At 40.8% G+C, this 18,961-nt stretch overlaps 1 protein-coding gene and 1 pseudogene across 3 annotated transcripts in view; both read right to left on the bottom strand.

Annotated features, from left to right (window-relative positions):
• Window positions 1–18,961, bottom strand: part of RALA (RAS like proto-oncogene A) — a 72,871-nt gene that overhangs the window by 31,812 nt on the left and 22,098 nt on the right. Inside the window, exon 2 of one of the 2 annotated variants that reach the window (XM_080818395.1) lies at window positions 6,920–7,072. The exons of the other annotated variant lie outside the window; for it this stretch is intronic. The gene's annotated coding sequence lies outside the window, so the exon portion shown is untranslated. The remainder of the gene's footprint in view (window positions 1–6,919; window positions 7,073–18,961) is intronic. 2 annotated transcript variants of the gene reach the window in all.
• Window positions 871–18,961, bottom strand: part of LOC308352131 (aspartate aminotransferase, mitochondrial-like) — a 34,569-nt pseudogene continuing 16,478 nt past the window's right edge. Inside the window, exon 2 of the transcript in view lies at window positions 871–2,042. The product of the transcript in view is annotated as an aspartate aminotransferase, mitochondrial-like (transcript). The remainder of the gene's footprint in view (window positions 2,043–18,961) is intronic.

An 18,961-nucleotide genomic window follows, 5' to 3' on the forward strand; every position in this document is an offset into this window, starting at 1 on the left:
TGAAGGAAAGAAGAGGTCCAACTGGGCAGAGGCGGCATCCCAACAGGAGACAAGCAATCACTGAAGAGGACGCCAAACTAAGCCCTATAGGCCAGGGTTGACGGTCAGTCAAGCAGGAGGACAGGATGAGAACCTGGGCTCGGTACAGATCTCTGTGCCTAATGAAAAGAACAACAATGCTAAGGGAGAAGACAGGAACGGTAAAATGCCTGAAAGTATTAAAAAGAAGAGCCTATTCTCTTTATTAAATAAGACAGGAAATGCCACCTTAATTTTCCTCGCGGCAGGGGAAGCACACTTGCTGGTTTTCATGCACCACGATTTCTGGAACGGGGTCTGCGGGTCAGCTCGCTCAATCACGGGAGGACGAGCACAAGGCTGCCTGCTAATGCCGGAGCACGGCTTCCTGCAACACCTCCCGAGGGTGCTATGCTCATGCTGGATCTACAGAGCTGGATCTACAGAAAGTTTCTGGAACATCGCAATGGCATGATCGACAGGTGTTCTGTTTTGTTTTGGGGCTGTTTCTTGCCTGTACGTGTACACTCTTGGAACAGCTGGAGTTAAAGGATGAGCAGGAGTTTGGTTCCGAGCCACAAAGCTTCAGACACCCGCCACAGATGCCTCTGCCCTATTTCACGACATGTCCTTTTCTGAGAAACGCATTCAGTGGCCGAGTGTTAAGTCCTGTGGTTGAAAGAAATGACGAGCAGGCCATCATCTGCCCTCCTTCTTCCTCCATGTGAACCTCAGTGGAGGCCGCAGATGGGAAGGTTGTCTCTGTTTCCTCTCACCAGGGAAACGACGTGGTGACCTAGTGAAAGGCATGGGCAGGGTAGCCCCCTGCCACAGAGGTGTGGCCATCCTCTGTCATGCAGGCGGAGAATTCCTTGGCCTCTCAGCCTGCTCGAGCTTTAGTCCTGTGAAACGGAACACGCCAGTCTGGTCAGTGATGGGCTGCCGGTGTGGAAGGAGCCCTCCTTGAGGCTGGAGACCAGTGAAGTCCACACGCTCATGACTGTGTGGGCCACGCCTTTTACTTCCTGCCTCCTGGTTGGGGCGGACCGGGACGGTCAAGGCAATCTGGGCCCCACGGATCTGGGAGGGTTGGAATACATCGGATGGATCAAGATCTTCAGCTGTGACTCCGCCCTTCTGGACCACAGTGAAGGCTCCCATGTGCTCTCCACTCATGCCCCTGTTCTTGGTACAAGACTGGCAGAGGCCAACAGGAATGCCCTGTCCGATGAGGTGCCGTACAGCCCAGGCGTCCTTGTTGCCATCACCGCTAGCAAAGCCCTGGGAGGCCATGTCAAAGAACGCAAAGAAACTGTCCTTCACCACCGTTGCAATTTCTTTCCACTGCTCAGGGTGAGGGTCCACTCCCGTGGGACTGTGGACACAGGCATGCAGAAGAACACTTTGCTGGGGCAATTTCAAATGTTCTCCACAGTGTCTGTGAAGTCAAAGCTGCACGTCTTAGGGTTATCGTATCAATTAACCTTGGGGCTGCATGCCAGCGTCCCTGATTTCCCCAGGATGATTCCCCAAGAAGATATTTGGCTGAACTTAAAAAATCTTTGCAGAAAACCGGCTCCAATCCTCCAGGCCCTAGCTCCAGAAATGGTCTTCAGGGTGACCTACCTGCTACTTTTCAGCACTTGGTTGTTCTTACCCGGGGCTAGTTCTGCAGCTGCCTTAAAAATTCAGCAAGTCTCATGACATGCAGGTATTCTTGTCCAAATACTTTGGAGCAGTCTGGGCCACTGCCTTCCGGACACTGGGAAGCATATAAGGCTTTCCATCACCATCCAGTAGGTACCACCTCCCAGATTCACCTTTTTGCTGCTGTCTCTCTGAAAGGCTTCTGGGACTCCCAGGATGGGGTCTGGGAGTCCCATTCCCACATGGGTCCACCAGGAGCTGGCTCTGGCAGAGACGGCAGAGAGAGGCCTAGGTGGAAGGTGGCAATGAACCGGGACAGCACGCCCCCTGGGGGGTGCAGCAGGGCCAAGGTGGGCGGAGAGAAAGCAGTGGGGGAGCTGCAAGGTGGAGCAGAGGGCCAGCAGCCAATTCTTCTTAAATAATAACAGGGAGTCATTTAAAACACAGAAAGAAAGAAAACAGAAACTGGTAACCTCTGAAATTCTGACTTGCTATCACGCATGGCACGAGGCACCTATGTAGTCTCATTAAGCTTCTAGTATGTACTCTATGATGCTTACTGTACAAGTATGACACAGCAAAAAACCAGGAAATATCACTGTTTTTCATTAAAAACTCTAACAATGAATATAAAAATAGACAATGTGAACTTATGTTTAATAACAGCTTGAGTATTTATCAACTAAATTCTCCTTTGCAAATCTGTTTACCACAGGCTGATTTCTTTTCCTGCTTTCTTTCTTTTTTAAGATTTTATTTACTTGACAGAGAGAAAGAGACAGTGAGAGAGGGAACAGTGGGAGAGGGAGAAGCAGGCTTCCTGCTGAGCAGGAGCCCAATGTGGGGCTCGATCCCAGAACCCTGGGATCATGACTTGAGCTAAAGGCAGACGCTTACTGACTGAGCCACCCAGGAACTTAACCACAGGCTCATTTCTGAAGGCTATCTTGAATGCCGTCGAGTACTCTTAATGTTACCATTAGTGTTGATCAACCGCTCACACACACATACACACACGCACATGGGATGTGTGCTTCTCTTTCACTAAATTTTTCATTATTATAAAAAGCAACATGTACTCATCATATAAAACTTGGAGAGTGAAGACACAGGAGGGAAAAGTCACCTGCGTGGTAACTTAATGTTAATATTTTTGAATTTTATCTTCTTCTAGGACTACCTTATCTTTTTTATAAGATTTTATAGAGAGAGAATGAGCAGAGGAGCAGGGCAGGGGATGGGGGCTGTGGCACAGAGGGAGAAGCCGACTCTCTGCCAAGGAGGGAGACCGACATAGGACTCAATCCTGGGACTCTGGGATCTGAACCTGAGCCCAACGCAGATGCTTAACCGCTTAACCGATTGAGCCATCCAGACGCCTCACTAGAACTATCTTATACAGAGCATTCTATCGATCATATGGTTCAAGAAACTGGGAGAAAAATTCCAAGGAAAGCAGGAAAAAGAATAAAAGGGAAATTAAAAAAAAAAAAAAACAAAAACCTGAAGACAGTAACATTACAGGAAAAATAAATATTTTCATTTATTGAGTATTTAAGTTGGATGCTTTTTCAACTACTTGACTATCTCAAGAAACTCTTAAAGGACATTAAAACTAAAACCCACATTTTACAGCTCAGCCACAGAGAGCCTTGAGAAGGTGCCCAAAGTCACACTGTTGGTGTGAAGCCAGGACTTTTCAAAAAATCCAGATCCTAAGTGTTTACCATCTAAACTTTACTACCACTATGGAAGAAACTGATAAGAATGACCTTTCTACAGGGCCTGGGCCCCAGACAGTTTTTGTTTATTTTTTAAAGATATTATTTATTCAAGAGAAAGAGTGAGTGAGTGGGGAGTGGCGAGGGAGAAAGAATCTGAAGCAGAGTCCGCACTGTGCACAGAGCTGGACATGGGCCTCGACCCCACAACCGTGAGATCATGACCTGAGCCACAGCCAAGAGCTGGAAGCTCAACTGACTGAGCCACCCAGGAGTCCCGGGCCCCAGACAGGTTTAAAGGCAATTTCTCTTAAACCTAAACAGATAATTCTCATGGGTAGCACAGAAAAGCTACCCTAATCATTTCATTTGGGTAATAAAAGCCGGGGGTACTAAATGGCAGCAATCATACCAAAAAGAAGGCCACATTATAATCTCATTAAAGAACAGACATTTCAAAAAATATAAATACCTCATTTTTACCTCTTAGTAATGTATAATCCATTACAGTTAAATGTGTTATATCCCAGAAATACTAACAGCTTAATATTAAGAACGCTAGAGTAAGATCTAATCACATGAATAAGCCAAATGAGAAAACTCATATAATCAACAGAAGAGAAAAGAAAAAGGCATTAGGTAAAATTCAATATTCATTCCTCAGAAAAAAATTTTGAGGTAACTAAGCAAAGGCTGCATGTTGTTTAGTGTATATATACACTTTAATGAAGTGCTTTACAAATTTGAGAGTCATTTTTCTTCAGGAGCCACACTGAACTTAAACTTCTCTGTATTTTAAGAAACGATATATGCCACTAAAGCAACCCCACGTCATGAGTAAGGAGTGCAAATCAGAGAGAACAGAGTGGTGGGAGGTAGAAAAAAGCCCAGAATTCTCTTTTCGGGGTTTTAATATTTTGTCTACAGCTGTCAATGAACTAACAGAAATTTTGCTCGTAATTTTGGGCTTATCTAGAACCCACTTACCAGAGATTTCAAAACACTGGTTAACAATAAGAGAACAAGAAACAAATTAGTATCAGTGAAGGAAGAAAGCTGCTGTTCAAAGAAACTCCCTCCATTTTCTCTTGGCTACATTAAAATTATGTGGGTAAGCTGCCATTGTGAGTCAGGTGAGTCAAAGTATGTTAGCCTGAATTTTGGCCTACTTACTACTACTAATTCTCTTTTGCATGAAAAGGCAAAAGTATATTGGAAAAGTGTAAAATCCGACATTTAAGTTGCATGAAAAATAATGTGAAGTGATCTTTCATAACTGGGGGAAAAAAAGACCTGGAAGTTCCTTGAAAATCACGAAAACATCCTATAGCACCTAGATTTTCCTTCCCAAGATAAAATACTGATAAATCTTAATTTGAGATCTGATCATATCTTGAAGTTAGGAATGACAATAATTTGAGGAATCATAAAAATAAAGTTTCAGTTGATGAACAGAAAATGGATTACATGAGAAACATACAGGTCTGTAGAAAAGAACTTGTACATTAAAAGAAAAACAACCTGAAAGGAAGATTATCTGACAGGTATTTTAGCAGGAATATGAATTTGAATCATCTGGGGAGTTTTTTAAAAATGCTTTACTCATGGGGCACCTGGGTGGCTCAGTCAGTTAAATGTCTGCCTTCAGCTCATGATCCCGGGGTCCTGGGACTGAGTACCACACTGGGCTCCCTGCTTGGCAGGGAGCCCGCTTCTCCCTCTGTCTCTGCCTCTCTCTCTCTCATAAATAAATAAATCTTAAAAAAAATACATTTTACCCAGGGGGCACCTGGGTGGCTCAGTCTCAGACTCTTGATTTCGGCTCAGGTCATAATCTCAGGGTTGTGAGACTGAGCCCAGCACTGAGTGTGGAGCCTGTTTGGCATTCTCTCTTTTTCTGTGCACTGCCGCTCCTCTGCTCATGTTCCCTCCCTCTCTCTTAAAAAAAAAGGGGGGGGGGGACTTATCCAGGACCCATGCATGAAGATCCTGATTCAATGGGCTGGGATGGGGCAAGTATATATTTATATACTGTAAAAGGCTGACTAGATAATTCTAATTCGCATCCTGGTTAAAAACCATCACTCCCTGTATCCATAAAATTGAACTATATAAAACTGCCAACATTAGATTTCTTTTTTTTACTTACAAAACAGCAATTTCATAGGATTCATTTAATAGAAAGTGGCCACAACTAAAAACAGCTAACATTTATTGAATACACTACTTTGTACCAGGCACTAAATTCTGCATACCTATTGTTCCAAGTTTCCTAACACTAGCCAGGAAGTGGGCAAAAATATACCCAGACTTTGTATGGGGAAGTGAGAGGGTAAGAAAGGCAGCTGAGAAGAGGAGGAGTGGTCAGGGATGATACCAGAGGGCAAATCATCATTATGTCTGGAATAAAGACCACTGGGGTTCTAGATGAATTGATGGAGGCAGAAGAAGAGACTGGACAACATTAATTTAAAATGACTCCCATATATAGCGACTGTCTATGTGGTCAAGGAAGGATAAGCCTCCTCAGTCATTTCCAACATGTCTAACAGCCAGAACACTGAGCAGAATGCCTGTCCTATTACTCTGGGGGTGGGGGCTGGCTGTGGGCGAGAGTGGGTAGAAGGAGCTGACTGGGGATAGTCAGAGCTCATCAGGAATGGTCGAGAATCATAGGCTGGGTAGCAGGCCCATCTACAACGAAGCTTCCCATCTCTTTAAACTGCATCACCCAAAACCAACCATATATTAAAATGAAAACACTAAACATGTGCACCTAAATTCAAACTGGGGGTTAGAAGCAAAGTTGTAGCATGTCATTATCATCTCTGGTAATCAAAGAGATAACATGTGGAAGATCCAGGACCCATAGAAAGTGATATTTCCTTAGGGACCTCATTCAATACAATATCCCCTTTGGTACACTAGCCTAGTTCTTCGTTTTATATGTGATGGGATTTAAAAAGTCATTTCCATTTTCACCTAGAAATTTCACTGCAAGATGTTAAGTCAAGTCAATACAATGTAACTGAAGAACTACAGAAGGGAGTCTTAAAATAGTCAATTCTCTCATTTTTCCTAAGAAGTAGTCAGGGCTAGAGAAGAGTTAAGTCACTTGTAAGAAATTCCACAGAAAGCTGTGGTAGAGTTCAAACGAACTGACCCAGGATGGTAACGATCCAGCAGAATCTGTGTATCTGCGTTTGTGTAGTTAAAGCAGACGTGAAATCACTGGGAACACACATATGACTTTTGAAGCCACTATCCCTTATCCTCATTTGTTTGCTCTATCCCCAAACCAAGGGTTCAGTTCAAGGGCTGAGAATGTTTATTTTACTAGTAACTGGTAACCACTTATGGGCTTCCACAGACCAACGCATCCTACTAGAGGACTGAGTTCAACTAACCTCTTGAAGGATTGGTCTCACATGATTTAGTAATTTCAGGTTATGCCACGTGTTGAAAAACATGGTCTTGGTTAGGCAGTGACAGGTGCTGTATGAAGACAAAGAAACTTCTAACAATAAACTCACTTTAACAACAGAGCATTCCAGTTGCCCGAAAACTGGCCGCTGCTCATAAATCACCTTTGTCCTTTCTGGGTTCTTGCCATCCCTTGCTGTCATCGAGAATCAGTAGTGCCTTACTGAGAATGGTGACTAATCCCAAATCAGTGAACCTTGACTCTAAAGGTTTGAAAGGAAGAAAAATATAATATTAAAACCACTTACATGCCATTTTATAAGATTTCATACTTAAAAACAGCAAGGATGAATACATGAAGCCTGTATTTAATTCCAGTAGACTAAATTCTTTTTTTTTTTTTTTAAGATTTTATTTATTTATTTGGCAGAGAGAGAGATCACAAGTAGGCAGAGCAGCACACAGAGAGAGAGGGAGGGGAAGCAGGCTCCCTGCTGAGCAGAGAACCCGATGTGGGACTCGATCCCAGGACCCTGAGATCATGACCTGAGCCAAAGGCAGAGGCTTAACCCACTGAGCCACCCAGGTGTCCCCAGTAGACTAAATTCTTAAGCCTAGATATAGTTGTCATTCTCATAAATCCAAGAAGCAGAAGCAAGAAAATTCAGGTAGTTCTGAACTTTGAATTGTCAGCTATATTCCACTTGACAGGATGCAACTATAATGTACAGAGCCTGGGGATAAATTAAAGTATCAGAAGAAGAGTACTGACCCTGTCACCCCCCCAAAACTACATATTAACTAAAATACAAAGAGACTGACACAAAGCCCCTCATTGCTAATATTGTCTGCCTCTTTATGTAACCACAACCTATCACATTAAAAGGGAAATTAGTCCAACATGGCCTAAGATTCCGTAGTGCTCTTAGGTTAAAATCTAAATTCTGTAATACTGTCTCCCTATGTCATCTGCCCCTGATCATTTCCTTTTTTATACTTCTCCCCTTAAAACTTATATATCTTGATCCCATGCATTTTTCAGTTTCTACTAGTGAAATATGTGTGGATATCTGAGGGAGTTGAATTAAATGGATAACAAAGTGGGTTATGTGCAGTTGAACAATGGTAATGAGGAAAGATAACAGAACTTATAGGAACTGACATGACGTAAGGACTTGAATAAAGAAGGTATACTTGAAGTGAGTTTACAAACCACATTTTCTGAATGTTATATTGAGAACTACAGACCATTTTTTTTTTTAAGATTTTGTTTATTTATTTATTTGACAGAGAGATCACAAGTAGGCAGAGAGGCAGGCAGAGAGAGAGGGAAGCAGGTCCCTGCTGAGCAGAGAGCTTGATGTAGGGCTGGATCCCAGGATCCTGAGATCATGACCTGAGCCGAAGACAGAGGCTTAACCCACTGAGCCACCCAGGCGTCCCTACACACCATTTTTTAATAGGAATAACAAAGCGGGAGTTATTATATGAAGAAAAGATTAAGGAATAAGAAAAGAAAAATTTTAGCTATCAAGACATTGTTTACTGTATTATTCTATAAAATTTTTAGAGTTTTATTTGTAACAGCTTTATTGAGATATATAATAAACTGCACGTATGTGGAAGTCTGACCCATTGTAATCTCCCCTTCCATTGCCACCCTTAATACATTGAATTACATACATTACATACATACACACATTGAATTGTTTTGTATATGGGTTAATTAGCATTTTCTAGAGTTTCTGGAATTTTGCAATATGTATCCCTCAGACTTCTTGCACTCCACATAATTCTGAGATACATCCCTGTTGTTGCCTGTACCAGCAGCCCTTCTTTTCCTTCTACTCTGCACAGCACTCTACTGTATGGATACACGAGTACTACTCATTTATCCATCCACTGCCTGGTGGACAAGTGGGTCGTTCAGTTTTTGACCCCTGTCAACAAAGGTGCAAAAGGCAATGCAGTACAGAAAGGACAGTCTTCTCAACAATGATACTGGAACAATTTTGATATCCATATGTTAAAAAAAAAAAAGTACCATATACAAAAGTTAACTCAAATTGGACCATTCTTACATGTAAAACCTAAAATAGCAAAACTTCTAGAAGAAAGCACAGAATTAGGCATGAGACCTTGGGTTAAGTAATGATTTCTTAGATATAGTATCAAGAGCAGAATCCACAAAAGAACAAAATGATAAATGGGACATCAAAATGATAAACTGCTACTCTTTAAAAGACAGTTAAGTAAATGATTATGCCATCATCCACTACATTCCTATGGTATGCCTTTTATTCCTGTGATTTATTCATTCATTCCAAGTGGTAGTAGCTACATTGGTGGTGAGCACAGCGTAACACAGACTTGTTGAATCATTATGCTACACACCTGATACTAATGTAATGTTGTGTGTCAGCTATACTCAAAATAAAAAATAAAAAACCATATTTTCTGCCTTCAAAAAATAAAAGACAGTTAAGAAAATGAAAGGAGGGATGCCTGGCTGGCTCAGTTGGTACAGCATGAGACTCTTGATGTTAGGGTCACGAATTCAAGTCACATACCGGGTGTGGAGCTTACTTAAAAAAATGATGCAGGTAGAAGAAAATGAAAGAATAGAAAGGCCCCAGTGGAGAAACTGAGGTCAACATGAAATCTGAAATACTCAAAAAAGATACAAAACTGTCTGAGCACTGCAGATGTAAACAAGTGCACTGTTGTGGGTGATGGGGCAGCTGGTAAAAGGTGTTTCCTGATTCCCTACATTTCCATCTGAATATGGACCAACTGTTTTTGACAACCATGCAGTCATGGTTATGATTGGTGGAGAGCCACATACTCTTGGACTTTGTGTGTTTCACTGTTTTCTCTGTCCTCATTCAAACTGTGAGAGAGAAGTGAGTGCCTGCGATAATTCACCACCATGCAAAGACTCCTTTCTTGCTTGCTGGGACCCAAACTGATCTCGGAGATAACCCCTCTCCTACTGAGAAGCTTTAAGAACAAACAGAAGAAGCCTATCCAGAGACTGCTTGAATGCTATCAAGTACGTGGAGGGCTTTGGACTCACACAGAAAGGCTGAAAGAAGAGCTGCAGATGTGCGCTGCTGTGAATGTCTCTCCAGAGCCCTTTCTGCACAGCTGGCGTCAGCATCGTACTAAATGCAACGTTTTACTCAAGCCAAAGACAAAAAGTAAAAATTTGTCTTTCCAATAATGACAAATGCCCTGCACCTTCCCACATGCACTCGTGTGAGACAAGGCCCATTGGTATGACCCCCCCACCTCCCCCAATACTAGTTAATTCTGAGGAGTTCTATGTTGTCAGAAAAGTGGTCAGTACTGGTTTTTTATCTGTAGTTTCCAAAAAAAGTAATGCTTTCGTTGTTGTTTAAAAGCCAGGCATACTTGAGCTGACTCTGTAACAGACTAATCTGGACTGCAGAAGGGGCTCCCTGGTTCCACTTGGGAGAGTAATCAGGGATATCTTAGTGGTATCTGTTTCTTTTCCATTTTCAGGGTGTGTGCTTGGTTTGTTTTTATTTAGTCTTTTAAAAAAAGCCATTAACCAGTGGGTGGCCGTTAAGGTGTAGAGGACAAACTGATTCCACTTCCTAGATCCAGTTTAAAAAACATGTTGTTGTCCCCTACTCTGCGCTCCCCCCATGCCCCCGTGACATGCTCTTAGGAAGGCGTGTAGTAAAAGCCTTATGTAGTAATACACTCCTTTTTGAGAGTTGACTTTTCTGTCCACCGTTGAGTAGGTCTAGTGTTCGATGAACCTCATAAAAGAAGGTGGTATCTGACCTGCCCCTCCTCTTTTCTGGAATGCATTCTCTATGTGACTGTGACTTCCAAGATTTGTCTGCCATTTGCTGAGGTTTTTTAAAGCTAATTTCTAACTTCTACTATTGATAAATGTACTGATAAGCTCCGCATCTTTTGAGATAATATCAAATGGATTGAGTTCATAATTAAAAAAAAATTTTTTTCCCTTTCAAAAAGAAAATGAGGGGCATCTGGCTAGCTCGGTTGGTAGAGCATGACTCTTGATCTCAGCGTTTTAAGCTCGAGCCTCGTGTTGAGTGTAAAGATTAAGATAGTATCTTTAAAAAAAAATAAAATGAAGGGATAAACTACGGACTGGGAAAAAATGTTTAGAATTTAAAACTAAAAATACTGAGGAAAAGGGGCTCAGTTGATTAGGAGGCTACCTTTGGCTCAGGTCATGATCTCAGGGGCCTGCATCGGGCTCCCTGCTCAGCAGGGAGTCTGCTTCTCCCCTTCTCTCTGTCCTTCCCCTTGCCTATGCTCTCTCTCTCTTAATAGATTTAAAAAGAAATCTAAAAAAATAATAAAAAATAAAAATACTGAGGAAAAGAAAAAGGCAAATTTTGGCTCACTCGCAGATTCTTTCTGATTACTTACTATGGTAAAAAATGAATGAACTGTATATAAGCTCCCAACAAAGGATTCAAACAGTATGAAAGAGGGTGGTAAAGACTCAGATAATTAAATTTAAATTGCTTCTTACTCTGTAAATATACTTATTAGCTATTTCTAAGATGACTAATTTAATGCATATTGATACCGTATTAAATCAATGATGAAAAAAGTTCTTGATCGATACAACTTGATCAAAACATTTTCAATGGAAACAGTGGCCAAACAGGGTGATGTGAAATGTGTACATAAGGGTAAAGAAAGCTGTTTAAACAGAACCTCTTTTGTGAAGCATGTCGAGCCCTCTGACTGCTCTCTGGGGCCTGAGTGGCTACTTTCTCGGTGGTTTCAAAGCACTGTGGACATAACTGCTGTCAGTGCTTCACACCACATTAATTACTGGGGGCTTTTCAACAGCAAAGAGCTTTTTTTTTTTTCCAGTTCTGAAATCCCCGCATTGAGCACAGTATCTAGTAAATACTAATACATACAAATATTTTGAAAAAGAAATCAAACTCTAGAAAATGACTGAGGAACTGGTAATCAGTATTGGTAAAATCTTGAGACATTCCCCCAACAAGAATAGGAACTCTAGTTAAGAATTGCTTATTGAGGGGCGCCTGGGTGGCTTAGTCGTTAAGCATCTGCCTTCTGCTCAGGTCATGATCCAAGGATCCTGGGATGGAGTCCTGCATTGGGATCCCTGCTTCTCCCTCTCTCTCTGTCCCTCCTTCCCTGCCCTGCTCATGCTTGCTCTCTCTCTTTCTCACTAAAAAAAAAGAAAAAAGATTGCTGATTAAGGGAATGGGCAGAGGAAGGAGAGCCAGCAGAGAGTCAGTCTGCTCCCACATCTGATAATGCGATGTTGTATTACTTGGAATTACAACGTATTTTGCATTATGGACAAATTAAACACTGGTTTCACAAGCTAAGTTAGCTTTTCCAAGACTAATGTACTTAAAAAAGCCTCAGAAAAAAATTAAATGGAATAGTAAGAGATAATTTTAAGCTCAGCAGGTACTTTATGCAGTTTTCTTAATAAAATTAATATAACCATGTCAACGTTATATAACATCTGACTACAAAGCAATTCAATCTTCTGATAATGAGGTCATTTACTAAGATCACCATAGCAAGTGGCAAATCTCCACAAACAAATTTTTTGCTTTTTACCTTACATCTATATTATAAGATTTAGGAGTTTGGGGGACATTAGATATGTGCTATGTTCTTATATCCAACCCAAGAGGTTTATGTAAGGTTAAGTTTATAGTCACTGACCTATTTTTGCAAATTAACTGAGGACATGAATATCCCAGTCACTTCTGAGAACATCTATGGACCCTCAAAACAGAAGTCTCACCATGGTCCTATTTAAAAACTAATATAAATGTTACAAAATTAATACCTACAGTTATTGCTTTTGTTGAATTTGTATATGAATTATTAGTAAGAACTGATAATTGAAAAAAAGGCTATCATAACATGGCTGTTCAAAGAGAATTAACAACAAGGATATTTACTGTAACACTATTCATAATAAAAAATGAAGAATTAAATTATGGATAGTCATATAATGGGATTATAAAACAGTCATTAAAAATGACACTGAGTACTGAAGGACACTGAAAAATGTTCACAAAATACGTGAAAGCAGCTCACAAATAATGTGAAATAGGAAAACAGATTACATATTAGTACAAACAGGAAAAACATTAGATAGCAAAATAAGTAAGAGCAGGAAGAGCAATCAAAACAGAGGCACAAGGGCACCTGGGTGGCTCAGTGGGTTAAAGCCTCTGCCTTCGGCTCAGGTCATGATCCCAGGGTCCTGGGATTGAGGCCTGCATCGGGCTCTCTGCTCTGCAGGGAGCCTGCTTCTCTTCCTCCCTCTCTCCCTGCCTCTGCATACTTGTAATCTCTGTCTGTCAAATAAATAAATAAAATCTTAAAAAAAAACAAAAAAAAAAAACAGAGGCACAATAAAAATGTTTAATTTCCAGAGCCTTTTACTTCTCTGAATTACGGTGTTCTATCATGAATGTTGCTTCTGTAAAAGAAAAAAGCTTAGGAAAAAAGAAAAAATATTTAAACAGTGTTTGTGGCTGGGCTTTAATATAATCAAACTGTCAATAATAGCTGCTCCGGGCAGTTAGGAAAACACTGGTCACCACACTGGCAAAGCTGGAGGTATACAATGTAATTCTGTAGACGTTCAAGTGAGTCTGTGTAGTCAGCCTCCAAGACGGTTCGGACAACCCCCACCTCCCGGGATTCACACCTGTCTGCAGCATCCTCCTGTAACGTACCAGGATTGATCTGTATGACCATTACAATAGAGCAGAAGTGAAGGCATGTCACTTCCGGGACTAGGTTATAAAAGACTAAGGATTCTGTCCTGGGCACTCTCTCTCACCACTCTCTTTGGGGAAAACCATGTTGTGAGTCGTCCCACGAGGAAGCCCCTGTGGCAAGACACTGAAGTCTCCTGCCAGCACCATGTGAGCAAGACAGAAAGCCAGACCTGGAGACCTAGCCAAGTCTCAGATGACGGGAGTTCTGGCTGACACCTTGACTGCAGCTTCATGAGAGACTGAGCCAGAACCATACCACTAAGCTGCTTCTGATGCCTCACCCCCAGAAACTGTAAGATAATAAATGTTGGTTGTCTAAAGCCGCCAACCCTAGGCTGTAACTCATTTTCTTCTAATTCAAGGTTCTGATTTCCTTCTGATCTGACCTAAACCAGAAATGACATTTGAGTACCCCTTTCAAAATGTTCAGTTCCTTAGAACTGCCTTCTACTTCTCCTCTCCCACTCGTATTTCACCTCCTCTTTCAGTTACTGTAAATCTAGGGTCGGCAAACCCGTTCTGCAAAGAGCCAGACAGTAAATATCTTGGGCTTCTCTGTAGGAACTATCACCTCAACTTGAAAGCAGTAATAGACAACAGCTAAATAAATGGGTACAGATGCATCCCAATAAAACTTTATTTCAGTAACAGTTGGTAGGCTGATTTTAGCTCCAGAACTGTGGCTTGCCAACCTGCTATAAATGAAAACTGGTAAGATCAATGCTTCCAACTCATGCAGTAGATCCCATTCCCTCTAGCCGACTCCAAATATTGCTCCAGAAAGCCCAGAAAACCAATGCATCAATCTGTCCCACTCTATTGAATGTACACATGTTATTTCTTTCTTAAAAAACAAAATTAAAAACAAAAACCCAAAATGAACTCTCTCAACCCAGCTTCCATTTCTCCAATTCACTGTCTTTATGTTCCTCCCCAAGCCTACTCTTAACAGGCTTTTGTTAAGATCATCAATGATTGTCAATTCTCAAACTTCATTATACTTCACTTAGCAATATCAGCTGACTCAGATGATCAACCCCCTTTTCGTGAAGTGTCTGCCTTTGGCTCAGGTCCTGATCCCAGGATCCTGGGACTGAGCCCCACATCAGGCTCCTTGCTTGGCGGGAAGACTGCCCTCCTCCCACTCTGCTTGTGTTCCCTCTCTCACCGTCTCTCTGTCAAATAAATAATTAAAATCTTAAAAAACAAATACCTTGTTTTATTTCCTGGATACCATGGTTTCACTTGGTTTTCCTGAAATTTCTACGGCTGCTCCCTTTTGATACCCTTTGTTCTAAGTGTGGTGGATCTGTGTTCAACTTGAACCTCTGTTTTCTATCTATACTCATTCCTTCATAACTTCACTCAGTATATTTCTATATGAGATAGCACCCAAATTTATACCTCCAGATTTCATTTCTCCCCCGAAGGCCAGACTTACATTCGGCTGCCTACTCGACATCTTCAGCTGGTTGGGTTCCAAACTCCAAACTGTCTAAAACTAACCTCCTAGTATCACCTACCTCAACCTCTCTCTCTCTCTCTGTTTTCCTCTTTTCTTAGTAAACGGCAACCCCATTCTTTGAGTTGCTCAGGCCAAAACCCTTGAGTCATTTTTGCCTCCTTTTTCACAGCCCACAACTGATGATGTGCTGGCAAATCTGTAAGCTCTACCCTCAAAATAGATCTACTCCTGTGAAGAATTTCCATGTTACTCTGAATAATACAGTCTTACAATGAAATGTAAGGTCCTAAGTTATCTTGCCATTCCTTCTACTAGAAGATAAACACATGGCTCACTCCCTCACATCATTTAGGACTCTCTTCAGCAGAATGTGAGATTTATGGGGGCAGGGAATTTTTCTTTGTTTACTGTTTGTTACATCGCCATTACTTTATATAGCGCATAACACACAGTGGATCCTTATGTAGTATTTGCTGAATGAATGAGTTAACTGTGAAAAATGACAAAAAATATTTTCTAGTTGGTGGAAAACTTACTGGTAAAACAGATGGGTATGTTAACTTTTTTCTCCTTTTCTACTTTCATAGTGTTTCTTAAATATAATCAAAGCCCCTGGTAACACAGAGTATAAAAAAAGACTAGAGTATCAGTCAGTGGTCTAGGTTCTGCCACCTATCAGCCTCTGAAGTCTTTAGCTTTTCTTTAATGACCATGGTTTTCAGATCTGTAAAATGAAAACTGCACTAGGAACCCTGGATCCTTTTAAAATTGACAAACATCCAAAATTGTGCATATGACTTCAGAGACTTATGCAGTTACAGATACTCTTCAAGCTCATGGGCATCTGACCACAGTCTCTATAAAGGTGTGCTCATAGGGAAGTGTAAGTCTAACTTCCTGGAAAAAATGTCACACTATATAGGAGAAGTGGCAGAGCAGCTGACAAGTTGGTGACAGGAGGTAAAACACTTACTTAAGGGCTTTAAATGTCCACGGCTTTATGTTAGATACAGTAATAATTCTGGAAAGTAGGTAGGAATTTTCTTGGTTTATTTATTATTTTTAAAGGTTTTATTTATCTGAGAGACAGAGAGGCAGTATGAATGGGGAAGGGGCAAGCAGATTCTGCGGGGAACTTGACAAGGGGCTGGATCCCGGAACCCTGAGATCATGACCCCAGCTAAAGTCGGATGTGTAACTGAATGAACCACCCAGGCACCCCAAGAATTTTCTTTGCTTAGATTTCTGTAATAGACCATGTAAGTTATGTAATAGCCCCTAAAGTTATGTAACATATCCAAAGCTACACAGCTAATACATGGCTGAACCATTTATTCAAATACAGGTTTATGAAATTTTTCATATTAACAAGCTGAGTGGTGATGTGAACAGAGTCCATGTTTCCAAGTGCTACCACTCATACGTATTTGGATATTCACAGACAACTGAAACTCAAATGATGATCCATTCAGGCTCAGGGACTCATACCAGAAACTTCGGTTATTCTTCATGCCTCTCCTTAACTTTTCATGTGTCATTAATCACTCAAGCCCTACACGTTCTATCTCCTCAGTATTTCAAATCTAGCTGCTTTTCTTAATCCCCCTTATCCTTTTTAGGAACCTATCCTATCAGCCTGGGCTGTTCTAAGAATCTTATTAGCCCTGCCTGATAGCCTGACCCCTTCCAGTGCTTTCCCTAGCGTACTGACCCTGAGAGTAGGCTTATATGCACACCAGGATGAATGAGGAATATGGGAATACACCAAGGATATGGGAAAATATTACAACTTGTTATTTCTATGTGTTTGTCATCTTAAAAAATGAGAAAGAAATTAAACTTTACCAAGAGCCAACATGCTGACTTACACTGGCATCCTCACTGGGTCTCTGTCAAATGTAGAAGGTCCATGTGAAATTTGAGGGGTTGGACCTAAGGGAAGAGCGAGCATTCTGAGAGACGTGAAGAGTGGTGCTCTCCTAGCTGTTCACTGTCAGGATATCGGGGGGTATTTTAGTCTACGTGACCAAGATAGATAGACATAAAAAATATTACCTAAGTTTTACCTAAAACATCTTTACAAGATAGGTAATTTAGTAAACTTCCTGAAAAGAAATCATGAATTAAAAAGATTCACAGAAGCACGGGTGAGCAACAAGGCAATGGCAGAATGTCAACTCATTTTCACTTCTAGTATAAGCTCTTCAGTTTCATTGAAGAAAACAATGACAAAGTAAATCAGATCTGAGAAGTAGGCCAAACTGAAATAAAAGACGGAAATGGTGATAGGGATTTGTATATCTAATTCTGTGTGAGGTTTAGGTTGGGCTGCTAATGACAGAAGACCCCAAATAACAGTTAAAAAGAGAAATTAATTTCCACGATGATGTAAGCATAAAGAGACAGGCAATGCAGGGCTGACAACATGGCTCCATAGTTATCTGGCAACCAGCATGCTTCTGGTTTTTTAGGGGGCAGCTGTCCCCAAGGTGCAGAGGATTCCCAGTCATTATAAGTAAGCTGAAGGCACGCAACCTTCTCAACTTTGAGAGCCCTTCAGGGAGTTTCACAAATCACTTCTGCTCGATCTCACTAGCCAGAAATGCGTCAGCTGGCCATGGTTAATTGTAAGGGAGATGGGGAATTGTAGTCTTTATCCTGGGCAGTAGCACGCTTTGCGTGTATGTGGGAAGTTTGTTTACAAAAGAAGGGGAACACTGAGATGAGCTGTCTCCAACAACCTATCAACAATAACCCTCAATTCTGTTCCTCATTGTTAACCAGGAGTCAGCCACAGTATCAAAATACAAAAAAGTCTGAATGATGAAGAAGTTTTTTTCAGGTAAGTAGGGTGCAAACTGATGTGAGGCAAAACCTGAACTGAACAGACAAAAGAAGTTGTTTGTACTACTGATTTATTTAGTGTGAATAGTCATACATTTTGATGTATAAATATTATCTGATTAATGGGAACTACCCCAAATTATGAAATATTTAGTATATGCATAAAATTATCTTTCTTAAATTCTAAGGATTCCAAATCCTAGAACACATCCATTTTGGATAAGATTACAGAATGGTAGTATGAAAGTACTAGAACTATTAAGGTATTTGAAAACTAAGCATTAGAACAAGAAAATCTCCATGTTTTTTGGTCATCTTTAAAGTAATGCAATACTGAGTCAAAACTTTTATTACTTGTAATTACTCTGAAATTAATGATAAAGGTTCATAAGCATCCAATAAGGCTTCTTTCTTAATAGCGAAATCCACATTATATTCTATTAAGACTTGTTCTTCCTGCCATCGTAAAAATGTCTAAATTAACACAGAAAACAATTCAACTGAATTTCACTAACAACAAACACTGCTGGAAATCATATAGGTTTTAGGTTAACAAGAACAAGATTCTTGGACAGGCAGATTTAAAGTGCAAATGTTTAACGTATTTACTAGATTCTAGAATAACATAACACACAAGAGCTGCTTTTTAATTGCTAAAAAAGCAAGAGGTAGCAGAGAAGAGATCTCCAAAAGTAAATTACTTCTTTCATAAAAACAATGTGCTACATGGAAAAACTATGTAAATGTATCCCTGATGGAGCTATTTGGATGAATAAAAGGAGGATTCTAGGATAAGCACAGAGGTAGCACCACGTCTGAGATTTATTCTCTGCATAATTCACAGCTAGTGTAACAAAACTGAAACTGGAATTGCACAAAACGTTATGCCATTAATATGGTTCATTTTATAAAAATAAGACCCTCAAAATACAGAAAAGAGAAGAGGGACTGTATCCCCACTCATGTTGCAATACCAACCTAATCTTGACACGAAAAACTGAAAAGGAAAAGAAGTTAATTACAGGCCAATCTCTCAAAGA

Source organism: Martes martes (genome assembly GCF_963455335.1).
Source record: "Martes martes genome assembly, chromosome: 11".
In the NCBI taxonomy this organism is placed as follows: Eukaryota; Metazoa; Chordata; class Mammalia; order Carnivora; family Mustelidae; genus Martes; species Martes martes.